The sequence below is a fragment of the Lutra lutra genome, chromosome 1, assembly GCF_902655055.1.
Source record: "Lutra lutra chromosome 1, mLutLut1.2, whole genome shotgun sequence".
Lineage (NCBI taxonomy): Eukaryota > Metazoa > Chordata > Mammalia > Carnivora > Mustelidae > Lutra > Lutra lutra.
This window is the reverse complement of record NC_062278.1, coordinates 49,058,445-49,084,865: the sequence shown is the minus strand read 5'-3', so window position 1 is coordinate 49,084,865 and position 26,421 is coordinate 49,058,445. Positions and strand designations below refer to the sequence as shown.

The window sequence follows — 26,421 nt, the reverse complement described above, 5'->3', positions numbered from 1 at the left end:
TTTTAGTGGTTGCTTTCCTCATCTATCTATCTATCTATCTATGCTTCAGATCCCTATTGCTTTTTCTTAATTTAAATTTTAGTTAGTGAACATACACTGCAATATTGGTTTCTGGAGTAGAATTCAATGATTCATCACTTATGTACAACACCCAGCACTCATCACAGCAAGTGCCCTCCTTAATACCCATCACCAATCTAGCTCATCCCCCATCAACACTGTTTGTTCTCTGTAGTTAAGAGTCTCTTATAGTGTATTTCCCTCTCTCCCTTCCTTTTTTTTCTTTCTCTCCTTCCCATATGTTCATCTGTTTTCTTTCTTAAGTTCCACATATGAGTGAGATCGTCTGGTATTTGTCTCTGACATTTCACTTAGCATAATACATTCCAGCTCCATCCAGGTCATTGCAAATGGCAAGATTTCATTTTTTTTTTTGATGGCTGAGTATTATTCCATTATGTGTGTGTGTGTGTGTGTGTGTGTGTGTGTATACACACACTCCACCTCTTCTTTATCCATTCATCAGTTGATGGACACTTGGGCTTTCTCCATAGTCTGGCTATTGCTGATAATGCTGCTATAAACATCGGGGTGCATGTATTCCTTTGAATCTGTATTTTTTATCCTTTAGGTAATATTTCATAGTGCAATTGTTAGATTATAGGATAGTTCTATTTTTAAATTTTTGAGGACTCTCCATAGTGTCTTCTAGAGTGGCTGTACCGGTTTGCATTCCCACCAACAGCGCAAGAGGGTTCCCTTCCTCTGCAACCTCGCCAACACCTGTTGTTTCTTGTGTTGTTAATTTTAGCCATTCTGACAGGTGTGAAGTGGTATCTCAGCATGGTTTTGATTTGTATTTCTTTGATCATGAGTGATTTGAACATTTTTTTCATTCATGTGTTGGTTAGCTAGGTTAGCTGGATGTCTTCTTTGGAAAAATGTCTATTCATGTCTTCTGCCCATTTTTTCTTTCTTTCTTTTTTTAAAGATTTTATTTATTTATTTGACAGAGATCACAAGTAGGCAGAGAGGCAGAGGGGGAAGCAGGCTCCCCACTGAGCAGGGAGCTGGCTGCGGGGACTCAATCCCAGTACCCTGGGATCAAGACCTGAACCAAAGGCAGAGGCTTTAACCCACTGAGACACCCAGGTGCCCCTTCTGCACATTTATTAACTGGATTGTTTTTTGGGTGTTCAGTTTGATGAGTGCCTTATAGATTTTGGATACTAACCGTTTATCAGATATGTCATTTGCAAATATCTTCTCTCATTCCATAGGATGCCTTTGTTGATTGTTTCCTTCCCTATGCATAAGTTTTTATCTTGATCAAGTCCCAAAAATTCATTTTTGCTTTTGCTTCCCTTGCCTCTGGTGATGTGTCTAGTAAGAAGCTGCTACAGCCAGTTAAAGAGGTTTCTACCTGTGTTCTTTAAGATTTTGATGATTTCCTATCTCACATTTACGTCTTTCATCCATTTTGAATTTATTTTTGTGTGTGGTGTAAGAAAGTGGTCCAGTTTCATTCTTCCACATGTTGCTGTTCAGTTTTCCAGACAAGTGGTTCCTCCCTTTAAATACATTTTTGAATTTTTAAAAGGCTTTACTCATTCTCTTTGAATTTCTCTACATACTTCAAAGTCATCCCAAAATGTGAATTTGTGAGCAACCTTGGTCAGAATTCCTATTTAGGTCTCAATTAACCAAACTGGTAATCTTGTGCTTTTAAGTGTTTGCACACTGTGATGGCTAATTTTATGTGTCACAGGGTACCCAGATATTTGGTTAAACATTATTCTGGGTGTTTCTGTGAGGGTGTTTTTGGGTGAGATTAACATTTGAATGGTAGACTGAATAAAGCAGAATGCCTTCCCTAGTGTGGGTGGGCAGTCTCATTAGATGAAGACCTGAATAGAACAAAAAGGCTGAACCTCTGCTGAGTAAGAGAATTTTTTCTGCCTTTGGATTTGAACTGAAACATCAGCTTTTCCTGCATCTAGAGCCTGTCACGCTTCAGACTAGAACTACAACATGAGCTATCTTGGTTCTCAGGCCTTCTGACTAGGATTGGAATCTGGGTTCCAGCTTGCTGATTCACACTGCAGATGCTGGGACTTGCCAGAGTCATGGAGTGCATAGGCCAACTCCTTCTTTTATATACAGACAGATATAGATGTAGATATATAGATACAGATATGTATCTCCTATTGGTTCTGTTCTTTTAGAGAACCCTGATTAAGACATATACTTTTAACTGTATAGCATGGAAAAAACTACAAAAAGGATTCTACCCATGGAATAATAACAGGTAGGCAATTAATAGAGCTTTTAAATGATTATGTTGGCATTAAAAGTATTCATAGAATTTCTGCTTCTGGAAAGGCAGTAATAGTTGTAGTAGTAGTAGTAGTAGTAGTAGTAGTAGTAGTAGTAGTAGTATTTTTCCCTATTCCTCCTGCTAAGTACAGCTAAAAATCCTGGACCTTATATATAAAACAAACATAGGAAGTCTCCTAAAGGTAGAGAGAAGACAGTCTGGGACCTTTGGGTATAAGGGAAAACACAGCAGTTAGCTCCCTGCATTTTCTTTTTGCCTCATTATCTCAGGCTTAGGGTTAAAGAAGCCATAACTTGGAAATGCCAATGGGAGCAGACAAAAAAAAGCCCCAACAAACATCTGTTTTGTTTAACAAAATGACCAGGAAAGGGGTCGCCTCGCAAGACCAAAAATGTTTAGATAAAAACTATCTATGTTTAGATAAAAAACTGTGGCCTTGCCCCCGTTAGCAAAGGCTTAGTGGGGAGCCTAGACTTCCACCCTTGCCAGGCTGTAATGAGGCAACCCAACTCCTCCTCCACCTGCCACCAGAGCAGTATCAGAGATGATCAAGCAGTGACTGAAATCCCAGAGGGATTTTCATCTCTTAAGGGTAATGACAAATCCCTGTTCCCCCCTCCTATCACTACCACCACCATTGCAGTATCAATAGAGACCACATGGTAGGCCTTGATTCCATCTCCTCAGGGAAATAATGAAGTGAACCTCTCCCTCCTCACTAGGATGGTGTTAGAGGAGGACTAGTAGAGAGTCATCATATATTGCCCAGTGGTAAAAAGGCCTCACCTACCCTAGTGGTTTTAGCAACCACTTTTAAAAAACTATACAAAGGAATATACTCAAAAACACTAAAATAAATCAAAACAGAATTCCAAAATGCTCAAGTAACATACAAGAAAGCAGGAAAGAGAAAATAGAGAAATTAAAAAGAGCAAACAGAAAAAACAGAATAAAATGTTAGATTTAAACCCTTACATATCAATAATCACATTAATGTAAATGGCCTAAAAATGCAAATTTAAAGATAGAGATTGACAGAGTAGATTAGAAAACATGACCTAACTATATGTTATTTACAAGAAACTTACCTCAAATATAACAACATAACAAGTTGAAAGCAAAATGATGGAAAAATTTTAACATATAAATATTTAAAAGATATTTTAAAGATTTTATTTATTTATTTGACAGACAAGAGAGACAGCACAAGCAGGTGGAGCAGCAGGTAGAGGGGCAGGCAGAGGGAAACAGGCTTCCCACTGAGCAGAGAACCTGACAAGGGGCTCAATCCCTAGGACCCTGGGATCATGACCTGAGCCAAACGCAGATGCTTAACTGACTAAGCCACCCAGGTGCTCCACAAATTTAAAAATATATATATTTTATTTATTTATTTGAGAAAGAGGGTGAGAGAAAGAGAGCCCAAGCTGGGGAAAGGGGCAGAGGGAGAGGAAGAGGGAGAAGCAAGCTCCACACTGAACGGGGAGCCCGAGGTGGGGTTTGATCCACCCAAGCACCTCAACATACAAATACTGATCAAAAGAAAGCAGAGTGGCTAGTTAATATCAGATAACTGACTTCAGAGTAAGGAAAACTACTTGAGAAAAGGACATTATATAATGATAAAAGGGTGGATCTGTCAAGAAGACATAACAATTCTTAATGTGTATGCACCAAACAAAAGAGCTACAAAATACATGAAGCAAAAACTGATAGAAATGAAAGAAGAAACAGACAAAAGTACAGTTCAGTTGCAAAGTTCAACAGTTCTCTCAGAGCAAGGATATAGAAGAATTAAGTGATAACCATTTCCCAATAGGATCTGATCAACATTTGCACTCAACATTCCACTCAACAGAATACACATTCTTTTTAAATGTTATGGAACATACCCTAAGATAGATCATATTCTAGGACATAAAATATAAACAAATTTAAAAGAAATGATGAACAGTACGTATAAAAAAACTTACGGAAAATATTGTACTTATTAATGAAAGACTGAATGCTTTCTCTCTGATTGGGAAAAAGGCACAGATGTCTGCTCTGACCAGAATTATTCAACATAGTGCTAGAACTTTTAATCAGTGTAATAAGGCAAGAAAAGAAATGCAAGTCATATACGTCAGAAAGGAAAACATCAAACTGTTCCCATTTGCCGATGACATGATTGTTTACATAGAAAATCCCAAGAAATCTAAAAAACTTCCCTCAAGCCCCTAAACTGTGCTAGAACTGAGTTTAGCAAAGTTGTAGAATAAAAGATAAACATGTAACTTTATTTTGATAAACATGTAATTTTATTTTTATATACTAGCAGTGAACACATGAACACAAAAATTAAAAACACGATGTCATTTACAATTGCTAAAAAAAAAAAAAACCCCTAAAATACTTAGGTGTAAATTTAACAAAACATGTATAAGACTTTCATGATGAAGAACAGTGATGAAAGAAATAAAAGAAGACCTAAATAAACAAGAAGACATAACATGCTCATAGATTGGAAGACTAACCATGGTAAAGATGCCAGTTCTCCCCAAATTGACATACAGGTTTAACATAATTTCTATCAAAATCCCAGCAAGACTTTTCTCTAGATATACACAGATTATTATAAAATTTATGTAGAATGGGAAAGGAACTAGAATAAAGTGATTTTAAGACTTACTACATTATATAGCTATAATAATTAAGATTGTGTGGTATTGGCATAGGAACAGACATATAAATGAATGGAATAGAATACAGACCCAGAAAAAGACCCACACAAATATACCCAACTGATTTTTAACAAAGGCAATTTGATGGTGGAAAAATAACCTTTTCAACAAATAGGGGAAAAAGAATTCATAGGCAGAAAAATTAATCCTTACTCAAGTTTCAGATCTTATACAAAACTCACCTCAAAAATGGATCACAAACTTAAACATAAAATGTAAAACTCTAAAACATTTAGAAAGAAAAGGAGAAAATCTCTAGGTTCTAGGGTTAGGCAAAGCTCTTAATTTTGCAACTAAAAATGCAAACAATATGAACAATAATTGATAAGTTAGATTTTATCAAAATTGAAAACTTCTGCTTTGCAAAGGCTCTGTTAAGAGGATGAAAAAACAAGCCACATAGAGGGAGAAATATTTGCAAACCACATTTCTAACAAAGGACAGATCAGTAACTAGACAATATAAAGAATTCTCAAAATTGAATACTAAAAAACTAGACAAGTGAATTACGAAATGGCAAAAGATATGAACAGATGTCCACTGAAAAGTAAATAAGTACACAAAAACCATGTTCCTTGTGGAGCATAACAAATAGCATGGAGGACAAGGGGAGATGGAGAGGAGAAGGGAGTTGAGGGAAATTGGAAGGGGAGGTGAACCATGAGAGACTATGGACTCTGAAAAACGATCTGAGAATTTTGAAGGGGTGGGGGGTGGGAGGTTGGGGGCACCAGGTGGTGGGTATTGTAGAGGGCACGGATTGCATGGAGCACTGGGTGTGGTGCAAAAATAATGAATACTGTTATGCTGAAAAAAATAAAAAAATTAAAAAACAACAACAACAACAAAAAAAACCATGTTCCATATCATTAGCCACTAGGGAAATGCTAATTAAAGCCATTAGATATTAGATATATAAAAGTGTATAAAGGTCCATCCTTTTCTTCAGGAAGCCCAAATTATTATGCTGGAAAAGCCAACAGGTGTGTGGTTGGCTGTGGACCAGACCAGAGTACCATCCTACTACTGGGGGTACCCCTGTCACTGCTGTTCTCACTAGGACAGCCAGGAAGGCAGCTGGGTTCAGAGAAATGTAGAATTTAGAAATTCAACCCAAGGAGGCCATGATGGACTCTTCAAAAATAAAAGCTTCTGGGTAAGGCTGTCAGATTAAATTTAAAAAGTACAAGTTATTGGATAATTTTTTAGTCTAAGTATGTCCCATGTATTGCATGGGAGATATCCACATAGTATTAAAATCATTCATTGTTTATCTGAAATTTACATTTAATGAGGTGGCATGTATTTTTATTTGCTAAATCTGGTAACCCCACCTGGGGAATTTCTTTCCCCATCAAAGCTGCATTTAGTCCTGTGAAATTTCTTATATTGGCTTCTATCCATGGAGCCTCCTTTTTCTTAACATCTTCCAATCCATCTTCATCTGGGATCTTTCAGGGAACCTCTGGCTGACTACACAGCCCTCCTCCTTCCTATTGTTGTGGCACTTCTACATCACATTGTAAATCAGCATATAATTTTATCCTTCCATACCGTGTGTCCCAAGTACTTAGCTCAGCGTTGATTAAAAGTAAACATAAAGGGGCGCCTGGGTGTCTCAGTGGGTTAAGCCTCTGCCTTCAGCTCAGGTCATGGTCTCAGGGTCCTGGGATCGAGCCCCACATCAGGCTCTCTGCTCAGCAGGGAGCCTGCTACCCCCCCCCCCCACTCTCTCTGCCTGCCTCTCTGCCTACTTGTGATCTTTCTCTCTGTCAAATAAATAAATAAAATCTTAAAAAAAAAGTAAACATAAAACCACTTACATAAATCTTTTTATTAACTTTAAAAGTCATTTTAAGATAAAATGGATAAAATGCAAATAAATAAATGTCAGGATCAAACTGTGATATGTTTAAAACTCCAATAATGCTTTAAAAAGAATTCTGAATTCTGTATTCCTCCATTGCCCAGAATCTGATAACTGAAGAGTATAGTCTGTATTTAGGCAATCTAACTGAAAATAACATTATTTTTAAAGGTGTGTGACTCTTATGCAACAAAACCCATGAGAAATACTTAAAATACCTTGTTAACCAAATGCTCTAAATTTGTATTCTCTGAGCCAAAAAATATTTCATCTGAAACCTTTTAACATATAAAATGTATTCAACTGTAGGTTGAATACATTAGTTGTTTCTTTAGCCTGTGATGTTTTTTTGGTTCCAAAAGAGAAAACTGCTTTTCTGAAATAAGGATGCTAGTTCTGTGATTTCCATTAAGAGAGTATTAAAAGAAAAGTATGGGACCCAACCTACTCAGCCTGGCTTCAGCTCCCAAGTTTCTCTAAAACTGCTGGCATTTGAGGAGGTTAAGCCAGACCTATGCTAATTAGTCCCAGCGACTGACAGGGCTTGTGGAGTGGAGACAAGACAGGGTAGCCTCATCTCCTACTTCCTGAGAGTATACTTAAAAAGAAGAAAAAGGAAAAAAAAATACCACCAGTTGGAACTGCCTGAACTCTTCTTCCAATAAAGGGATCAAGTATACTGTCCCTTTTCGACCCAAAGCAGAAAGAGCAAGCAAAATTAAAAAGTTGCACATATTTCCTCTTTTCTTCAATCCCTGCCTTCATCTTCTTTATGAGAAATATTGGAAGTCCAATTTCCCAGCAATTTCCCTTAAGCTTCAAAGCACTTGTTTGCATGAACCCCTTCTAGGCCCTGGTAAGGCCCTTGGCAATGGATCACACAGTTAAATTTTCTTAGAAAATATGCAAAAGAAAGATATATTGTGGTTCAAATAAGTAGACCACTGTCTATTTCTACTCAGAATTCACCTCTTTCACATATCCCATAATGAATGATGTTGAAGTGGAAGTGAACATTCTGGGGATCCAGATAGAGGAAGTTGGTTGGGTATGCATTTAGTTTGGAGTTTAATGGAATATTACACGGTTCACAATCATATAGTCTACAGTTAAATTACTGCTAGCTCTCCTAGTATAGGAATGCTACCAGGAATACTCCTACCACCCTATGCCAACTCACCAGACACCGTGACAAAGTGTGCAAGGTCAGAGGCTGTAGATCATGACAGAAACACATCTGTAGCACCCTTCCTTAGAACTATGCAGGCACTGGAGGAGAACCAGGATGTATGGAACCAAAAACTAGTCAGTGGAAATCCTTCCAATCATCAAAAATATAAAACTATAAGCAGAGAATTAGGTTCCCATTTTTCCTGTAGGAACACAATAGATGGTGTACTTTATATAGTTTTCAAGAAAACATACATATGTTTTTCTATTTGATGGGGACAAGTATAATAAAAAATTTCAGAATTCCCGTATTTACAGCAGTGATGTTGTAATTTCTTATTTAAAACAACTACTTTCACACTTAATTTTGTATACATAATTTTGTATTCCTTTTCTAAGAGAGGGCCCCTTAAATTGTATAAGCTCAGGTCTCACAAAAACCTTGATCTATGCTTGCTAGTGACCTGCTGAACTCTATTAGTTCTCACAGTTTCTGAGCAAAACAAATTACTAAAACATACAACAGCAATGGACAAATTTCAAAGGCATGATGCTAAATGAAACACAAACCAGATTAAAGAGGCTACATAATGTGTGATTCCATTTATTTAATATTCTAGAAAAGGAAAAATTATAGGAACCACAGAAGAATAGTTACTGGGGACTAGAGATGGGATACTTCTCAGCGGTGATGGAAATGTTCTATATTTTAATTGTGTTGGTAGTTCACAACTGTATTTATTTATCAGTCAAAATTCACAGAACTGTACACAAAAAGGGTTAATTATACTGAATGTAAATTAATCCCCAATTAACCTGACTTTAAAAAAAATGACTAATTCATTCAAAAAGAAGCTAATTCATTAAACAATCTGTAACACTTACACAATATCAAACAACTAATAACTTACTAGTAGAGCTGAGATTGAAATCCCAAGATTCTACAATTTTAACACCCATACTACCTTCGCATGAAAAGATGTTGCATACAGCTTAATGATGCTTCCTTAAAAAAAAAAAAACAAATTATTTATTTATTTGAGAAAGAGAGCATGAGCAGGGCAAGGGGAGAAGGAGAGAGAATCTCAAGCTGAGTGCAGGGCCAGATGCTGGACTCTATCTCAGGACCTTGAGATCACGGCTTCAGTTCAAATAAAGAGTTGGACTCTTAACCTGCTGAGCCACCCAGGCGCCCCAATGATGTTTCCTTCTATTTTGTGATTGCTAAGAGTTTGTTTAAAATCATGAATGGGTGTTAAAATTAATGCATTGCTTTTTGGTTTTGCATTTATTGAGAGGATCATGCAGGATTCTCCTATAATTTGTTAATGTGCTGAATTATAAAAATAGGATAATGTTAAACTGTTCGTATTATTCCTAGGACAAATCCCAGTTGGTCATGAGATATTTCTTTTTTAATAACAGTTTTTTTTTTTTGGGAGGGGAGTTAAAATTTTATGTAGACTTCTAAAATAAAATACCTTAATATTTATATACCCTGATAGTAGGTAAAATGTGTCAATAAAACAAGCAGAGTGTAGTATTCTTTCTATGGGTATGTTTTAACAAACACTTCAGTTTCTAATGGTTATATGATTATAGACATTTTTCTATTTATTTTTAATTTCGTTTTGGTAAGTGAAATTTTTTGGTGATTTTATCTAACTTTTCAAATTTCTTGGCATTGATCATTGTATGCAGTTTTATCCTCTTTTTCTTGTGTCCGATTTTTTATTTACTCCTTATTTTTTCTTGTTCAATCCTGGACAGGTCTTTAAAACAAACAAACAAACAAACAACCAGGTTTTGTATTTATAGATGTTTTCTATTGCATCTTTGATTTCTACTGAACCAATGTTCTTAACTTTCTCTGGGTTTACTCTATTGATTTTCTGTTTTGCAGCTGGATATTTAGCCCACTAAACTTTCTTTTTTCTGATATAAGCATAAGTGTATGTATTTTCTCTAAACATAACTTAAGTTGAATACCATATGTTTTAAATGTATAGCATTTTCATAGTTATTCAATTCTAAATATTTTTAAAGTTTCTATAATGATTTTCTTTGACTAATGAGTTATTTGGAAGTGCATTTTTAAATTTCCAAACAGATTTTTTAGTTATCATTTTTTGGTACTGTGGTTAGAAAAATGGCTTGCATACCAATTCTTTGATATTTGTTATGACTTGTTTTATTTTCTAGCACAGGGACCAGTGAACTTTTTAGGTGAAATGCAATATAGTAAATAGGGATAGGGTTTGCAGAGCAATAATGTCTACTCAAACTCTGCTGTTGTGCAAAAGCAGCCCTAGACAATATATAAATGAGTAGGCATGGCTGTGTTCTGTTAAATTATTTATAGAAACATATCCTGTCTGAATTTGGTCCACGGGCTTCAGTTTGCCAGGCCCTGGCCTACTACATAAACAATTAAAAAGTGTTCCAAAGCATTTCTGAATAGAATATATAGTTTCTCATTGTCAGATCCAGAGTTCTACATGATCATAGATATCTATGATCATAGATAAACTTGTTAATTATGGTTTTCAAATATGTTATATATGTATACACTTTTGTTTTATCAACATGTGCATTAACATCTCCCACTCTTATTTTGAATTAGTCCATGTTTTTTTAGCAATTCTACCAAGTTTTATTTACATATCTCATAGGTATATTGGTGCAGGTAAGTTTAGAATCATTACAACTTCCTATTGGTTGAATTGTTCATTAAGTTGTGACTCAGTTTTTAAAAATGCATCTTGTTTAATTTAGTTCAATTTCACTTATTTGAGGGAGTGTTCTATATTTCTAGAGGGGTCAGCTGTTCTCTGGGAAATCTAACTATACATGATGAAAAATAATACTGGAGACACAGCTGTACTTCAACAGTCTAAAGTGTTTTTGCTAAAATTACTCATCCCTAAGAGCCAGAATGTTTTATTTGGCCAGGAGAATCAGGACTGGGAACTATTCTTCAAGAAGCTTGTTCCCAGCTCATTAAGGGACTCCCACCAGCATCACTGAGAAAGAACACAATTCCCACATCCAAAGAACATGACCCTGTGAAGAGTGAACTCAGTGAAGGCCCTAAAGGCCACAGTGGCAAAACAGCAGACAGGGAAGTTGAGGGGAGAGGAAGGGAAGGACAAACAGTGAAAATGCATTCAATGAAAGAAGGGGCTCTCAATTCTGACTCCACTTATACTAACAGTGGTCATGTTCGATCCTTTGTTTTGTACACTTTTCAAAATAATTACTACAGCTATGCCAAGACTAAAAAATAAGTACTTATAATCAAGTAGGTCATGCCAGAAAAGAATCTATCTGTAAGCGTATCTCTCATTTACTCTGTTCAGAATGCTAGCTCTCCCTTTTTGCTTGTCATCTCTAGTTTTCTATCAAAAACTTACCCCCATCCTCCAAAATTCAACTCAATCCATCCTTCAAAAGTAGAAACAAGACTATTTTAGGGCTGTAATCTAGCAAGCAGTTGCAGCTTTAACCGAGAAAGGAAAATGTGGAAAAAGGAAAAGAAAAGGAGAGCAGCAAACCTAAGGCCAAGTCTGTTGTGCCCAATTCATGGTACCTGATTGCTTTGGGAGCAGCTGTTCAGAGAAGCTTGGGCAGGCTCAACCTTTAGTCTCCTGGCCTTTTCTGGCCATGAGTCTCAGGTTCAGGTATAAGGACACTGGCCTATTCAAAGTCTTCCACAGGCTTGTAGTGGTTCATCAGGCTTTATGTTTAACCTGGCATATGCCTCTCCAGTTTTGTTTTGTTCTGTTTTTCCTAGCTACCATCTTTTCCTTTTTTGGCTTCTCACTCATATACTGCAAGAAACTGGGCATGTTCTACCTCTTCCTTCTCTCAAGACCTTCTCCTTCTCTCCAAAAGATCGGACACAACAAATGCCTGTAAATATAAAACCCTGTGAGTTGACACTATCAGAAATTTTCTTGTCATTTTGAATTGGGATGGGGAATGTAGGAGGGGGGATTCCTTTCCCCCTCTAATTTTGCCATGTCTACTGGCAACTGCTACAGCCTACTCTACATTCCAATAATGCTCTTAGTTTCATAGCTGAAGATATCCCTAGCAACGGATCCAAACTTTGCTTACAAAATATGGTACCAGTTCCCACAGAAAACTTTAAAGTTAGTAAATTTGGAATGTAATGCTTGCAAAATTCTGAACTGGAGTAGCTTGGTGGGTCCTGAAACTCTGAAAGAAAAAGTCAAGAGAAAGTACTTTGAAAGCAAAGTACTGAGAAAGCAAAGTACTGAGACTGATAAGATCACCTCAAAAATGCATGGCAGAAGAAAAAGTTTCACCTTTTTGTAGAGAACTTAAATGCTACAAAATCTCTGTTGCCAGTTCCATGTCAGCAAAACTAAATCTTCAAGTTAGTAATACTTTTCTCTTTTTCCTTCCTCCCCTCCTTCCTACCTTCTAAAAAATGCACACAGTGTTCCTCAGTAACCACCAGCCCATGTCAGGGCCAAAGCACTCAGAGCCACAGGAACCTGACCTTTTGTGCAAACTCTCACAATTAAGCCTGGGCTACAGTAACAGAGAAAGGGAGCTTTAATGTAAAAAATCATGGTGTCACAGGACCTGTTCTATCTTGAAGGTACAAAAATGCAGTGAAGATCATGTAGACATCAGAGGACAACTCTGCAGGCAGAATGGCTACCTGGTTGTTGTCTGTCCAACAATTCAGGCATTTAAAAAAAATCTTATTTTCTTTTTAGATTAAAAAAAAAAGATAAAAAACTTGGGCAAGATGGCCTCAATTTTAGTCTCTAATGTTGAGTTCATTTCTTCTTCCTTCCTAATTTGAATGTTGATACATTTACATATTTGGGGGGCAGTTTTCAAACTATGACTAATTTAAATTTAACTTTTTCTGGTCAACTTTTGCAGTCGGAGTTAGGTAAGTAGAGCCATGGGTGCTGGCAGTGGCAATCCGGGTCTTAATAGAATTATGTTTACTGGATGAGCATGCTTGGTACATTTGGAAACACTGTTATATAAATTCTTTGTTCCTGGAATAGAAACTAATATAATGATTAAAAACTCTTAGATAGTCCTTATTTTGTGCAGGACAGTGTTCTAAATGCTCTACATACATTAACTCATTTAATTTGCATATCAATCTTATTAGATGGGTACTGTTATTAAAATCTCTTTTACAGAGGTGGAAACTGAAGCATTTGCCCAAGGTTAGTGAAAGAGATGGGATTTGGATCTAGGCAGTCTTAATTTAGGGTCCCTTAACCCCTATGCAGTACTGCTCATCTAACTTGAAAAGCAAACTTTATAGCTCTCTGGTTGTACCAGTCTCTAAGCTGGATATCAGAATCCACAGGGCTTTGTGCATAGAGCCTAGTTGAATATAATAATGTATGTTCTTAAATTTGAATACACTCATCTAACTGGAGCAGAAGCTGATGCGTGTGGTGAGCAGCTCCCCTTCTCCAAAACAAAGCCCTGTTGGGGCTTTGGACCCATTTAGTCCAGATTATGTCAGTAACTAATTCTCCCTCACCATCCCTGCTTCTATCCTGCATTTGAGCTGGGCAGAAAATATATCCTGGCTTGCTAGACTACTTCCGGTTTATGCTTTTCATTCCCACATCCTGTCTGGTTCGGTATTTGCCTTGTCCTTTAATATGTTAATATGCACTGCTATTCTCCAAGTGTGGGAATGGAAATGAAGTCACCCTTAGGCTTATTTCACCCCTGAACTCTGCTCTTCGCAGCACAACTGTTAACAGCTCCCAGAACAGTGCTCTGTGTACACATTTTGGGAAGTGCCAGTATAAAGGAGTGATGAAAGAGGTCCTAGAAGGCTTACATTCTATTCCAACTTTGTGATCTTGGGAAAATCACTTACTTTATGCCAGTTTTCTCATTTCTGGACTGATGAAGTCATACTGCTCTGATTTATGATTCTCTTCTGGTTCAGGCCAATTTCTATTAAGAATGTTATATATCCTGGACATGTCAAAATTTCCAGAGTGAGGTAGAATGCTGAAGTATAGAAGGATAGGGTAACATTTTAAAAAATATAGGTGAACACGGCCTTTTACATGGGTATGCAAGTTACGTCATGTCCCCTGAACAGAAATTTCATAAGGAAAAAGCCTATGAGGTTGCAGCTAGACCTGCTACCCACTCACTCTTGTTATAAAGTGTGATCCCAAGGAAGAGAAATGTTACAATGTAAAAGCACACTGTTTCTGTTAAGACTTCCCTGTAGCCTTCAGAGACTTCAACTACCTATTAGATTACTTCATGTATGCCCTTAATGTACATCTTGTGAATCATTAAAGGTGGGTGTAATGTTCACATGCCCTGCATCAGAATGCTTAACTTTCTTATCCAGCTTTTCAATGGAAAAGGCCAGAAATTACCTGCCTTTTTGTGTAATTTAGAATAAGATAATTTATTTGCATCATCCTTTTAGCTTCTTACTGGAAACTGGGCTTTAGGATATTAACCTATCAACTAATTAACATCTACATGGGAAATACATAGGATTTGTGTTTGGAATGATCTTTAAGAACCATAATTCTGAGGTTTTACATGACAGTTTGGGATAAAACTGAGATGTAGCAGTCTAATGGGGTGAATAAATAAAAGAGGCTAAAGCAAGACTTGAGTTTGTCAATTCTATACCATCAATTTGGTGAGGTCAACACTAAAAATTTTTTTTAACCCTTTTCTCTGATTTAAAAGTAATATATACTAATTATGGAAATTTTAGAAAATTTGGTACCATTATAAAAAGATGGCTCCAGTAGAACAAGAGATCCACTATTACAATTTTGAAACATTCACTTCTGCCTTTTGTTCTGTCTCTGTGTTATGTATATAGGTATACACAGTAGGTATACTGTGTTATGTATATAGGCATCAACTTTACATATTTGAAATTACATATCTTACATAAGTACTGACCTTTTAATATTATCTCATGAGCACTTTCTCATGTTAGTAGTCTCGAAGAACATTTTTTAAAAAAATATTTTATTTATTTCAGAGAGACAGAGCATGAGCAGGGGGAGCAACAGGCAGAGGGAGAGGGAGAAGCAGGCTCCCTGCTGAATAGGGAGCCGGATGCAGGGCTGAATCCCAGGACCCTGGGATCATGATCTGAGTCGAAGGCAGAGGCTTAACCAACTAAGCCACCCAGGCATCCCTTGAAGAACATTCTTGTTGCCACTGTTTGCTATACTCTATTTGTTTTTCTACCATTACTTACATTATTTCCAATATCTGCCTTTGTAATAGATTTTTAAGATTTTACATATTTCTGTTAGATTTTATTTATTTCTAATTAGAATAGATTTCTAAAGGGAAGTTACATTGTAATAAGGTATGTATGTTAATGTATTTATTTTATTAAAAAATTTTATTATGTTCAATTATCCAACATATAGTAAGTACATCATTAGTTTCTGATGTCGTGTTCAATGGTTCATTAGTCGCATATAACACCCAGGGCTCATCACGACATGTCAGGAGAAAAAAGAGGGTCCAAATAAATCAAATCAGAAATGAAAGTGATACCCATCACCCAGTTACCCCAACCCTCCACCCCCTTCCCTTCTATAACCCTCAGTTTGTCTCCTGAAGTCCAGAGTCTCTCATGGTTTTTTAAGGATCTTAACCATTTTCCATAAAGTTTTAGGGCACCTGTAAGTCATCAACATCTATTTAAAAAAAAAAAAAAAAAAAACCTGTTTCATCACACCACAGCAAGTACTGAATTTTTAAGCATTGCCAATAGGTAAAAATGACTGCATTTTAATTTGCATTCATTTGGTTATGACTGAGGGAATAGTTTATTCTTTTTATAAGCCATGTAGTATTTCTTACATGAATAGAATATTCTTAACCTTTATTCATTTGTAAAGAAGGCTTTTAATGTTTTCCTTATCAATTTGTATGGGTCTTTTAATGTTGAGGTTAATTTTTAAAGTTGTTAGATCTTTTTTTATTATTGAAGTTTGGCTAATATACAATATTTTGCTGTTCAGCTTGGATGATTTCCATTACCCTCTTCCAGATCATTGACCCATTCTTCTGCATTCTTTTAATCTGCTGTTGCTTCCCTCTAACATATTTTTCATTTCAGTTATTGTAGTCTTCCACTCTGATTTTTTTTTTAATATTTTCCAACTCTTTGTTGAAGTTCTCACTGTGTTTATCTATTCTTTTCCTGAGTTCAGTGAGAAGTGTATGGTGTGACCATTACTTTGAACTCTTTATCATGCAGATTGCTTATCTCTGTATCATTTAGTTCTTTTTCTGAGGTTTTATCTTGTTCTTTGTTTGGAACATATTCTTTAGTTTTCTCATTTTGCTTGACTCTTTGTTTCTATGTATTAGGTTGATGAACTATGTCGCTTGGTTTTGAAGGAGTGGTCTTATGAAGAAGATGTCCTGTGCGGCCCATAAGCACGATTTACCCCCCATATCCCCGTTCACCAAAATGAGGCACTCTAGGGGTGTCTCATGTGAGCTGTGTGCACCCTTTGGTGGCTGGGACTGGCCCCCTGGGCACGGGCCACTTTGGGGGGATGCCAGTCTTTGCTGAGGCCACCCAGAGGCTATGGAAGGAGCTTCTTTGGCAGGATGCCAGTCCTGGCCAAGGTCACTGCTGGGTGTGGTAGGGCTGAAGCTGCTTTGAAGGGGCACCTGCTGGAGTGGGTGGGTTGGGTGGGCCAGTCTGCAGGGGAAGCAGTGTTAGCAAGGTAGAGGGAGAGTGACAGAATTAGCATCTGCTAGTGTCAGGCCAGGTAGGCAGAAGGGCAAGAAAAATGGTGCCTGCCAGTACTTGTGTTCCCAGAGAAAGTTCCAACAGACACTTGCTCCTCTGGCATACACTCTAACGTTAGTCAACAAATCTTCATTTATGTCCCAGGCACTTAACAAATTGCTGTCTCTGTGCTGGGTTTTGGGTTGAGTGAGTTTGTGCACAGACCCTTTAAGAAAAAGAGTTTTGGTTTCCCATAGTCCTCCAGGTCTCCCAGAGTTAAGAACCACTTATTTTCAAAACCAGATGCTATGAGGGTTCCTCTTTCCAGTGCAGGTCCTTAGGACAGGGAGAGTGTACCCAATGTAGGCCTTGAACTCCTTGCTCCCCAGAGAGACCTCCATCATGCCTGTGATATCTCTCCAGGATTGAGTTACCATATCAGAGGTATGGGTCCTGATCAGACCATGTTACTGCTACTCCTATCCTTCTCAATGTGGCTTTTTCCTTTATATCTTTAGTTGTGGAAGAGCTATTCAGCTTGCCTTCAGATTGTTCTCAGAGAGTCACTCTATATGTAGTTTGAACCTTGGTGTGTGTACATGGGAGGAAGTGAGGTCAGGATCCTCCTACTCTACCATCTAATCAAGATTCCAGATTGTCTTATCTTTAAATTTTTAAAATTGTTTTTGATCTATGGATGTCTTAAATTATAAGGAGATCAAATATATATTTTTTCAGAGCAATTATGTTTCAAAAGTTCTCCCCATCCCAAAGTAGATACTTTCATCTAATCTTTTTGTACAGCTTAATCTTTTTTTTTTTTTAAAGCTTTTATTTATTTATTTGTCAGAGAGAGCGAGGGAGAGAGAGTGAGCACAGGCAGACAGAATGGCAGGCAGAGGCAGAGGGAGAAGCAGGTTCCCTGACAAGCAAGGAGCCCGATGCGGAACTCGATCCCAGGACGCTGGGATCATGACCTGAGCCGAAGGCAGCTGCTTAACCAACTGAGCCACCTAGGCGTCCCCCCCACTTTTTTTTTTTTTTTTTTAAGATTTTATTTATTTATTTGAGAGAGAGAGTATGAGAAGGGGGAGGGTCAGAGGGAGAAGCAGACTCCCTGCCAAGCAGGGAGCCCGATGCGGGACTTGATCCCAGGACTCCAGGATCATGACCTGAGCCGAAGGCAGTTGCTTAATCAACTGAGCCACCCAGGCGCCCCCAGCTTAATCTTTTTTTTAAAACATTTAGATCCTATGAATTAGTTTTTTTGTTGTATAACATAAAGTGAAGCTCTAACTTAGTATCTTTTCAAATATTTAATCAGTTGTTCTAACATCTTCCTGAATCATTCTTCCCTTCCTCACTGTCTTGTTACAGTACTTTCATTTAATCATAACACAAATCATACATATGTTAGACCCTAGCCATTGCATCAATCCGTCCATTGATCTACCTGTGAATCTTCTATGGGCTTTCTTCCATCTATGTCATGCCACTGAAATTATTCTTGCTAGGTACACCACTAATTTCCCAACTGTCAAATTGGATATGGCACAGGGTTAAAAAATAGAGGCTCTTTAACAACTATCATATGATCTCCCTGATATGAGGAAGTGGAGATGCAACATGGGGGTTAAGGGGGTAGGAGAAGAATAAATGAAACAAGATGGGATTGGGAGGGAGACAAACCATAAGTGACTTAATCTCACAAAACAAACTGAGGGTGCTGAGGGGAGGGGGGTTGGGAGAAGCGGGGTGAGGTTATGGACATTGGGGAGGGTATGTGCTATGGTGAGTGCTGTGAAGTGTGTAAACCTGGCGATTCAGAGACCTGTACCCTTGGGGATAAAAATATATTATATGTTTATAAAAAAAATTAGAGGCTCTTTAGAGTCAGGCTCCCTGGATTAGAACACCACCTCTGCCATTTAAAGTTATGTGGCCTTGGAAAAGTTACTTGCTCATTCTATGTCTTAGTTTCCTTATCTATAAAATGGGAATATCATAGGGTACCTTATAGGGTTGTTACATGGAATGCTGACATAATGAATGTAAATTGCTTAGCACACAGTCTGGCACACAAATAAACTCTCAGGAAAAGATCATCATAATCATAATTTTACTTGATTGTGCTGGGGCTTTTGACACTGATGTCAACCCTCAACTTTCTGACACTCTTCCTTTGTTTTCTGGCACACTATAGTTTGGTTCTCAACTCATAACTTCATGCGCTCTCTTCTTGAACCTAGTTCATAAAATGCTGTCATCCTCCAAGGTTGATCTGAGTCAAAGGCAGAGGCTTAACCAACTGAGCCACCCAAACGTCCCTTGAAGAACATTTTTGTTGCCATTGTCTGCCTTTGTTGCCATTGTTCTCTACCAGTCTATTCTCTGGTGACATAATACTCTCTATGTTCCTTCTTCTAAGCCAGGAACTGGCAAACTTTTTATTAGAGGACAAGGTAGTTAATACTTTATGTTTGTGGGCCATATGATCTCTGTCAGAACGACACTTTGAATGAAAGTATCGACTGAAAATACATAAATGAGTAGGTGTGGTTATGTTACAACAAAACTTTATATATAGGGCCACCTGGATGGCTTAGTCAGTTAAGTGTCTGCCTTCAGCTCAAGTCATGATTGGCCTGGGATTGGCCCCTTGTTGAGCTCCCTGCTCAGCAGGGAGTTTGCGACTTCCTCTCTCTGGCCTTACCCCAGAGAGAGAGTACTTCTGCTTGTGCTCTCTCTAGCTCTCTTTCTCAAATAAGTAAAATCTTTTAAAAAAGTTTATATATGAAAACAGGTAGCCACCTCAGGCCATAGTTTGCCAATTCTTCCTTCAGGTCATAACAGCTTAGGTATCCCTTAATTAGAACAATCATCACATTGCATCTGTCCTCTCTACTGGACTGTGGGCTACCTGAAAGCAGGGTGCTCTTTCATCCTTGTTTGCTCTGCCTGTAGCATAGAATCCACAGATAATATTCAATCCACATCTGCTGAAACTCTGAATAAGATGACCACACAACATCAATCTTAAGAGTTCAAAGCTTTGTTGTGCTATAAGGAAGAAGGCATTTCTTCCATGTGAGACCTCCAGTTAGCTATCAAAATAAATGACAGAGAAGATCCCATGGCCTGTATAACACAATGAAACAACTAGTAGAACTGATCTCTCCTTTCCAAATGTGAGAGGGAAAATTCAGGTCCAGGAAATTCACAATTTCAAGGACCAAGTAATATTGCAGACATCAAAATAGAGCTGCTCAGTGTGATCTATAAAACAGGACATATTTTATAAGAATTGAGAAACAGCTGTTTCCCCATTTCTGTTTTAAAAGGGGTAATAGGCTACAGGGCTCAGGAGTATATGCTAAGCATATGGAGAACATTTATTTGCTTAAAGAAATGTGACATGAAACTGGTAAAGGGCTCAATTTGTAAGAGATAATGTTCTGGTGGGTGAAATTAAGAGGATAAAAAGGATATGTAGAGAGTCATTTCAGTATTGTGATTAATGAAAAAGGAAACACCAATAAACACTGAAGGGAAAAAAAATAAAAATTTGAAGCTGAAAAGAACTAAATATGCTCTAGGGAAGGCACTAGCTACAAGAACCAAGTATCACTTGCAATATTAATGGCTTAAGTAAAACAAATTTTAGATAAAGATGACACTAGTTTTGGGAAAAGCATGGAAACTGAAACCTTAGTCAAAAGTAACAGTGTGAATATTGAGTTTCTCTAAATATAGTGTAGAAGATCCTTATAAAGTTAAGAATACCTGGAAAATATATTAGAGACTCTGGGGAGAATTTTAGACTTCTGGAATATAGAAATAGGTAATAGACAAAGAAGCATGTTTAACTTTTTCCTTTTAATTTCCATGTTCGAACTTACCAGCAGTATATTTTTAGTGTAATTAAACATCTGCTGAACTCCTTTTATGGAGATTACTCATTTTGTGTGACTCAATACATTCTCTCAAGTGGCAATTACCAGACAGCATTCTTGATAATTTCTTACAATCATAAAAATCACTATTTCTGTCAAAAAAGGACCCAAGATTTCTTAGATAGAACAAAGCTAATGTTGGTTTTCTTCAGCTTTCTCCTTCTATCCTAAGAATTATTAAGGATTCATTGTGTGGCTGCATGGACATTAAGTCATTAGTCCTTCAAATATTTAATAAGCACCTGCTATGTATTGGGTACTGTGCTAAGCCTAGAGGAGACAAGATGAAGAGGATATAGTCCTTACTCTGAGGAGGTGACCATATAGTGAGAATGACAGACATGTATAAGCAATTAAAATGCAATGTGATGGAGAACATATATAAAGTCATTAGGGACTTGGGGTAGGGGAAGTGGGACTATAAAGGAAAAGCACTAGGGAGTTTTCTAAGGTGATGAAACTATCTGCATACTGATTGTGGTGGTGGTCACACAAGTCTGTATGTGTGTTACAATTCATAGACTAGTATGCTAAAAGAAAAAAAAAGGCTAATTTTATTGTATGACTTAAACATTAAACTAAATAAACCACAATGTGATAGATGGCATCAATAGAAAACAGTTAAATAAATTTTGGTGTATTTGTATGATGAAATACTATTAAACAATTAAAGGAATGGACTACCGGTAAACGTCAACAGCATGGATGAGTCTTTTTTTTTTTTTTTAAAGATTTTATTTATTTATTTGACAGAGAGAGATCACAAGTAGACCGAGAGGCAGGCAGAGAGAGAGAGAGAGGGAAGCAGGCTTCCTGCTGAGCAGAGAGCCCGATGTGGGACTCGATCCCAGGACCCTGAGATCATGACCTGAGCCGAAGGCAGCGGCTTAACCCACTGAGCCACCCAGGTGCCCCAGCATGGATGAGTCTTAAAAGCACTGCTGAGTGAAAGAAGCAGGATACAACAAAGTACATTCTGTAGGATTCTATTTATATGAACTTCTAGAGTGGGCAGCATTAACACAGAATGGCAGAAATCCCAGCAGTGGTTAGTACTTGTGGCAGGATGGGGTGGGGAGACTGACTGGAAAGGGACCTTGGTTGGGATTTTCAGGTGTGACTGAAATGTACTAGGTCTTGGTCAAAACTGACTGAATAGTACACTTAAGATCTGAGTACCTCAGTAAGTGTAAATTATACCTCAGTAAAAAATATGCATTTAGCTGTCTTGGCTTATCTTTCACAACATACAATTTCTAATGGTGTTTAAAGTTGTTAAAAATGTTAACAGCTTCTCTATCATATGCTATCATTTTCTTTTTTTAGAAAAACTGGAATTTCTATTTTTTTTTTAAATGAAAAACATAATACCCAATAATAAATCTTATACAAACAGTGAAAGTGGAGTGCAGAGTACGTAGCAGTGGGGGGGACAAGGAGGACAGAACCCTACATCCTGTTAGTGGGAGGATCTGTTGGTGCCTATTAGGAAAGGCATTCAGAAAGAAGTTAATCTCATTTGAATGTTGAAGAAAGAGTAGCAGTTCAATGCACAAACCAGGAAAGAAAGAGCATTCTATTTTTTTTTTTTTAAAGAGTTTTAAGATTTTATTTATTTATTTGACAGACAGAGATCATAGGTAGAGAGGCAGGCAGAGAGAGAGAGGGAAGCAGGCTCCCCGCTGAGCAGAGAGCCCGATGCGGGACTCGATCCCAGGACCCTGAGATCATGACCTGAGCCAAAGGCAGCGGCTTAACCCACTGAGCCACCCAGGCGCCCCAAGAAAGAGCATTCTAGAACAACATGTGCAAAGTGACAGACATGAGAAGGCTGGGGGAAGTCGTTCTGGGTGAAGAGTACAAAGGTGTGCTGGGGGAAATGAGCCTCTAAAGGAGGCTGGGCCCTGACTGTAAAGATCACCCGTCCCCTCTCCTCCCCCTAGTGCCTCAGTGCTTTGCACTTTACATGTACAGTTTAACTTAATCCTCATACTCTCTATTTTTTAAAGCCAAGGTATGGCAAGGTGCAGGGTCTGGCCCAGGCCCCTCAGCCACTATCAGGGGAGCAAGTATCCTTACACAGATAGCTAGGACTCTCTCTCATCCTCAAGAGTGAACTGCCTGTTTTATGCCACATTGGAGAGTCTGGCCTTGATCATGATGCTGATGGGATCTGTGGGATGCTTTACCTGACCAGATTCTACTTTAAAAATCTACTTTATCCTTTGATAAGAATGGATCATGTGGGCTGTAGTTCTTAGTCTTTCGTTCCTGCCTCATACTTAAGAGCAGAACTATTTCTAACAAGCTCATTAGTAACAATGGCTCGGAAGTGATCACCAAGGGCTGTCCTCATACTCTCCATTCAATAAATCTTACCCTGCCAAGAAGTTCTAATTTTCAGATTAACAATTAGATGATGATTCCATAAGTTTCTAAGTGAGAGATGGGGTAATCTTGGGGGCCCCAAATCTAAAAGGGAACATTTATGCAGTGGAGGGACCTATACTGTGGAGTTTTGTGCAGATGTCCACATCAACCATCCTAGAGGATGCTGAGACATTGAAGTAAATAGGATTCACTGACCAGATGTCTTCCAGGTCTTAATCTAGGTTTCTAAGTAGAACTCTGTCAGGCTTGGAGGTTTCAGAGCCATCCTTGAAGAGAGGCTATTATCTCTGTGTTGCTCTGAGGATTATGGTTCTCTGCTGGAAGAGACCCCAAGAAGACTCTCAGAAAAGACACTTAACTAGAACGGAAGGTCCTTCTACTCTTTGGAAATGAAGATTGGGTCAAGAGCTTGGCACTACATAAATGCCTTAATTAATAATGGCTTAAAAATAAACACGGCAAAGCTACACGGAGTGCTATAATCCATAAAGTGTGTTCACATTTGTTATTGAAAAATAATTTGAGCCCCACAAAAATGCTGGAGGTCTGTATTTTACAGATGAGGAAGCTGAGGCTTAAGTTGCTGACATTTATATAGTTTGCCTGCTGTTATTTTTCCCTGGGTTCCCTCTTTCCTGCTCTGCCCGATTTCTTTTATTTAAAAAAAATAACTATTCAACTGTGGGCCATCTTATCCTAGAAAAGATTTAAGGTAGCTTATAAGAAAAATGAGGCAGTATAAGTTTAAAGTGGGAGCAAATATGAGAAAAAATAATAATTAGACCTGAAATCAAGAGTTATAGTAAAGATATCATAATGACCTATATATTTGCTATTGACTGGGCACAAATTTAATTCTAAGGTTTTTAGGAGCCAATGAGAAAAAGGAAACCTTGTCACACTATTTAGAATAGCCATAGGCTAAAACAGTAACAACAATAAAATAATCACTCAGGAAAATACAACTATTTTTGGTTCTTAATAATATCCACACAAGTCATAATACACAGCAATTTTCTTTGATAATTTATAAGCTTTGAACTAGGCCTTAAGAGGTGATTTTGGTTCTCACACTGTCTTTTTAGTATACATGAGAACCTACCATGTCATGTTTTAAAGAACATGAAAAGTACACCATTTCTCTGAGGTCAGGCAGCAAATTCCTGAGCAGGAGACCTCAGTGAACAACTCTGTTGTTGAAACAGTTTCAGGACCCATGGAGATGAGCAGGGTGACTTTTTTCACACTTGCTCCAGGGGAAGAGACAAAACCTCACCTACCATGTTATAGAAAGAAACATGTCTTCACAGAGATGTTTTATCCTACTTTGTAAATTGTTTCAACTTCATGATAAGGATTCGATGGCAAATATTATCGTGATCTTTTACATCTTACATCCCTTCTGATGACTGTTTTTAATACAGAAAAGCATTACTTCTGAATGTCACTTTCTATGCTGTACATCTTGTTGCATTTAGGCCCAGGGCCAGGGTTTATTTATATTGGCTATTTTATACTTTCCTTACTCAACCCTCCAGCTTCCCTTACTTTGATGCCAAGGAACAGACACAGAGTTTTTCCTTTTTATAATTCATATATGCAGAAAATACATCCAAGTCAGGAGTGCCCCTTTCATCCACAGGAAGAGTCTGGGGCCACCTGACTCACTGACACAACAAGCCCAGAAATAGAAAAAGAGATCTGGCTGAAAGGGAGAGATGAGTGGAAACTCCTAAGCTAGCATACAGCTAAGGTGCTATGTCATGTGAAATTAATTCCCTGAAGTCAGCAATTAGAGTCAGGTTACAGCCCAAACATAATTCTGCCCACTAATTACCTGACCCATTACAATATTATTTCACTGAGAGAGATGCCTAGCCATGACTTCCAAGGGTGGGCTTGGGGGCAGATAGAAGGAAGCAGACTGCCAGAGAAATAGCAGTTCCTTTTGCAAATAGATGTGTTTCCCAGGCCCCTAATTGAAATGATTATTTCCTGCCTAAGTGAGGGATCAGATGTGCCATGTCCCTCCCTTTCCAGCAAAACGAGGCACCTGAGATCACAGAGCTCTTTAGCGAAGTGCAAAAGATGACTGAAGAAATTAACTGAGTTATGTTCTGTTATGAGAAGCCCTGAGGTGAGATGGTAACAAAACTACCCTTTGTATGGGGAAGAGGAAGAAGCCAGGGCATGAACTACGTGGCTAGAGTGTCACATGTATGTATGTACCTTTGGACTTCTAGAGATTTATCTCTTTGAAGATAGATGATAAATGATGAATGATAAAGACATTCAAAGTGGCAATAAGAAGGAGATCACCAGATGAGAGACACTGGAATAACAAGAGTACCAGGAACAGGATGACTCTAAAATATAGGAGTAAATTAGGACAACAGCCTTTACTTAGGAAGGGTGTTAAGCAGTGCCTGAAGGGTTGGTGAGGGTGAGGAACAGAGTGGAAAGAGGTGAGGCTAAAAGCTGACAGTGCAAGACTCATACATATCTAATCAATTTACAAATGACTACCATTAATAATGAAAATAACAGGGCACCTGGGTGGCTCAGTGGGTTGAGCCGCTGCCTTCGGCTCGGGTCATGATCTCGGAGTCCTGGGATCAAGCCCCGCATCGGGCTCTCTGCTCAGCGGGGAGCCTGCTTCCTCCTCTCTCTCTGCCTGCCTCTCTGCCTGCTTGTGATCTCTCTGTCGGATAAATGAATAAAATCTTTAAAAAAAAAAAAATAATAATAATGAAATAACAGCGGCAGCAGCTATTGTCACCATATGTTGAGTGACTATGCTCTGTGCCAGGCACGCACCAAGAGTGTTATATCCATGACCTCAAGGAGTACTGCTCTCCCCTCTCTTCTCACATGGCTCCTAGGTGGCCCTCTGCCATTTGGGGATGTGTTTCCATTTCCTGGATGTCCTTCATGTTCAAGCAAGCAAATGGCATCTGAATAACAACACTGGGTGGTGAGGACTTGAAGACAGGAATAGAAACACCCTAAGACTAGTTTGCAGCAAGACTTTGATCCTAAGAGGTTGCTGAGAAGGTCAGGGGCACCAGGTGTGACCTGTAGGTCAATGGGAAGGCCTGAGCTCCCCATCCTCTTGCTTTTTCCCATTGTTCTCATTTCTGCCCCCAGATCAACACATCATTGAAAGAAAAGAAGGGAAAGACTGGTGCCTGTAGCTGAAGTGTGTAGCTTAA

At 38.2% G+C, this 26,421-nt stretch overlaps 1 protein-coding gene across 5 annotated transcripts in view; it reads right to left on the bottom strand.

Annotated features, from left to right (window-relative positions):
- The window catches only part of CMSS1 (cms1 ribosomal small subunit homolog), a 381,861-nt gene that overhangs the window by 36,621 nt on the left and 318,819 nt on the right, over positions 1-26,421 (bottom strand). The gene's annotated exons all lie outside the window — the stretch shown is intronic.